This window comes from Colobus angolensis, unplaced genomic scaffold, assembly GCF_000951035.1.
Source record: "Colobus angolensis palliatus isolate OR3802 unplaced genomic scaffold, Cang.pa_1.0 Scaffold21, whole genome shotgun sequence".
NCBI lineage: Eukaryota > Metazoa > Chordata > Mammalia > Primates > Cercopithecidae > Colobus > Colobus angolensis.
In genome coordinates, this window is record NW_012115266.1 from 4,291,020 (window position 1) to 4,295,191 (window position 4,172).

Below are 4,172 nucleotides of genomic sequence, written 5' to 3' on the forward strand. Positions count from 1 at the left end.
ATAGATTTTAAAACTAAAATCCAGGGTGGGATGTTTTGTTGGCTAGAACGTGATGCACAGACCCAGGTTGCCATTCTGGCCCTACTGCTGTCTTTCAGCCGCGTTCGGAGAATGACCGGACCCCGAGGCTGCAGTAGGACAAAGAGGAAGACTGACCCAGTTCTCTGTGTTTGCTCTAGACTCTGCTGCCGTGTCTGGGCCCCTGCTGCCAGAAGTCTTCCCCATGAAGCCGTAGGTGGGGAACTAAAAGGCATATTCCTGTGGGGTGGCCCCGAGAGAGACTGGGCATGGTTTCCACCGAGACACTGGTGAGGACAGAATTCTTTGGCTGCCCGGGAGGACCACCTGGTGCAGGCCAGACCTGCAGCTGTGACTCCAGGGGAGGAGCGTGGCCGCCTTGGTGTCACCATTTGGCCAGTCCTTGTTCCTACAGTTCCACTCCCAGCCTTGTCCTTAGCTTGTACCCACTTGTTTTTCTCCTTCATGGAAGCTAAGGAGGGAACTAGGTTTGTTTGTCCAGATGCCACCAGTCGGATGACTGTTGCGGGCATAGGAGTGTCTTCAGGGCGCAGTGCCAGGCCAGGTCCCACCTCACATCTCTATTCCTCATCTGGGAGTGCTGGCATCAGCGGGTTGATTCAAAACTGGGAGGTGTTGGGAAACCCCTTGGGCTGGAGATTTCAACATGAGATTCAGATGAGAAAAAACACAGTGGGTGGGGTTCTGAGGCAGGAAGGAGACAGCAAAAGCTCCTCTCCTGACGCTCCGCTCGGTAGCGGGGATCAACAGAACGGCCTGGCATGGATGGGGGCAGCCGCGCTGGCTGAACCCAAGCACAAGGCTGACCCTGAACAGCCTCTCCCACCTCTGGACACAGAGCCGCCCCGTGCCTCTCCATTCACCAGGTGAAACCACACCTGGAGTGGCGCTTTCAGTCTAGGGCATGTTGGCACCAGCAGGTGTGGATAAATCCAAGGGCTCCTGTGGAGGGAGGGCAGGGGGGGAGGGCTGGCAGAGAAGGGGTGAGTGATGAAGGGAGGACCACGCAGCTCAGGAGCCCCAGCCTGGGTGACCTGGGCGGCAAGGGCAGCCCCCATTCTGCTGCCGAATGGCTGTCTTGCCATCTGCACTCCCTCATCACATAGTCCTCCCTGTGCGTTGGCTCAGGACAGCCTGGCATCAGTGGCTCCTGGTGACAGGTGCCTGTGACATGAAGAGCACAGAGGAAGACGCTGGCTAGATCCAGAGGCAGAGAGAGGAGGACATGAGGAGAAGGCGAGGGAAACTGAGGAACAAGGAGAGGAAGAACAATTAAAATGATTCCTTGAAAGAAAAGGAGGTAAAACAGAAAATGTGGCGAGGGGTATCCTAGAAGGAGCAGAAAAGGAAGAAAAAAAAGGGCGAACGTTGTCTTTCATTTGAAGGACTTGGAGTGGCACAGTCAAGAACGAATCTCCAAACACAGTCAATACTCAGAAAGCTCATCATTGGATTTGTAAATCCGTTTCATCTGGGTGGACTGAAGAACACGGTACCCTCTGAGAATGTCTGGGTCCATATTGTGGGAAAGTCAAGAGTGGCGCTGCGACAAACTAGTTAATGGGTTATGAACACGAGGGGCTCATGATTCATGAGCCTGCCCATCTATCTCGTGCAGGGTGGAGACCCATCTAACCAGAACCACCACCCAGCCTCTCCCAGCCTCCTTAGATGACAAGCTCTGGCATCCTCGGTCCACCCAACTCAGCTCCCAAGCATTTCGCCGAAACATCAGTAAGCAGGTATAGGCGAAGGAGGTAACAGGTGTCTGCATTTTGTGCCATTTTCTCTCCTTCCCAGTGCTCAGCACATGACTAACCAGGGGTTCTTATCAGGGACCATATATTCACTCCTCAAAGAGTAGTCAGCAGGTCACCAAACACCTTCTTTCTTCTGAGCTCTGAATAAGTTTATTTTTATTTAAATTTTTTAACAACAAAAAAATTTTTAGGCTGGGTGCAGTGGCTCACACCTGTAATCCCAGCACTTGGGGAGGCTGAGGCAGGTGGATCACAAGGTCAGGAGTTCGAGACCAGCCTGGCCAATATGGTGAAACCCCATCTTTACAAATACAAAAAAAAATTACCCAGGCATGGTTGCGCATGCCTGTAATCCCAGTTACTCAGAAGGCTGAGGCAGGAGAGTTGCTTGAACCTGGGAGGCAGAGGTTGCAGTGAACCGAGATCCTGCCACTGCACTCCAGCCTGGGCAAGAGTAAGAATCTCAAAAAAAAAAAAAAAAAAAAATTCTGGGATAGAGTCTCGTTCTGTTCACACAGGCTGGCGTGCAGTAGTGTCATCATCGCTAACTATAACCTCAAACTCCTGGGCTCGAGTGATCCTCCCACCTCAGCCTCCCAAGTAGCGGGGACTATAGGCCCTGCCACTGTATCTGGCTAATTTTAAAACTTTTTGCAGAAACAGGATCTCACAATGTTGGTCTCAAACTCCTGAGCTCATGTGATTCTCTTGCCTCAGCCTCCCCAGTTGCTGGGATTACAGGCATGAGCCGCCGTGCCTAGCTAGTTTATTTTTATATTCTATAGTACTATGGACCAGAAAATTCAAGAGTTTGCCTGACCCTATGGGAAAATTATCTCTCACCCGCAACATGCCCAGTGTTCTCAGCAGTCAGGGCAAATTCAACCACGGCACCGCTGTCCAGCTTGCCAAAGCTAAACTAGACATAGATGTTATTATCTGCTGCATCCAGCATTTGTTTAGAGCTTTCTGCTTCACAAAGCAACTCATTATCTTATTTAATCTTCACCATTATCCTACATTGCTCTTACTTCCACTTTATGGACAGTGAGTCTCGGAAAGCTAAAGCATCTTCCTCAAGGCAGCCGTAGGATTCAAACTCAGTGTCCGGGGACTTCAGATTCTTTGTGCTTTCTACACATTTAGATTTCATGGTAACATCAAATTCGGGATTCCTGGATCTGGAGCAGTTTATCCCCTTGGCCTTCCTCCCAGCCATTGCCATCCCAGCGCATTTCTGTAACCATCAAATGGGCAATTTTTTTTTGTTTTTTGTTTTTTTTTTTTTGAGACATGATCTCACTCTGTCACCCAGGCTGGAGGGCGGTGGCGCAAACCCAGCTCACTGCAACCTCTGCCTCCCAGGTTCAAGCGATTCTCCTGCCTCAGCCTCCTGAGTAGCTGGGACTACAGGCACCCGGCACCACGCCCTGCTAATTTTTTTGTATTTTTAGTAGAGATGGGGTTTCGCCATGGTGGCCAGGCTGGTCTCAAACTCCTGACTTCAAGTAATCCACCTGCTTCGGCCTCCCAAAGTGCTGGGATTACAAGCGTGAGCCACCACAGCTGGCCTAAATTGGCAAGAATTTCCACTGTTCAGTGAAGAACATCCTTGTGCAGCCAATTATTCCAACATTGCCTTCCTGAAGGACTCTTTCAAAATCGTCAAGAAGATTTCATTACAAAAGCAATATGGGAACATTGTAGAAAAAAGTACAAAATATAGAAAAACAAAAGAAAAGTCGTAATTCTGCCATTGAACAAGAATTTAAAATTGTAAACACTGTAGTGTTTACTATTCCATGATTTTTACTACAGACATGTGGACTGACTTATGTTTATAAAAATGACAAGTGTGCCTACCCCATAATACTGTTTTGGAACCTGCCTGTTTTTTTTTTTTTTTTTTTTTTTTTTTTTTTTTGAGACTGAGTCTTGCTCTTTTGCCCAGGCTGGAGTGCAGTGATGCTATCTTGGCTCACTGCAAGCTCCGCCTCCCAGGTTCACACCATTCTCCTGCCTCAGCCTCCCGAGTAGCTGGGACTACAGGTGCCTGCCACCATGCCTGACTAATTGTATTTTTTTTAGTAGAGATGGGGTTTCACCGTGTGTTAACCAGGAGAGTCTCGATCTCCTGATCTTGTGATCCGCCTGCCTTGGCCTCCCAAAGTGCTGGGATTACAGGCGTGAGCCACTATGCCCAGCCGGAACCTGCTTTTAAACTTAATATATTGGCCGGGCGCGGTGGCTCAAGCCTGTAATCCCAGCACTTTGGGAGGCCGAGACGGGTGGATCATGAGGTCAGGAGATCGAGACCATCCTGGCTAACACGGTGAAACCCCGGCTCTACTAAAAAATACAAAAAACTAGCCA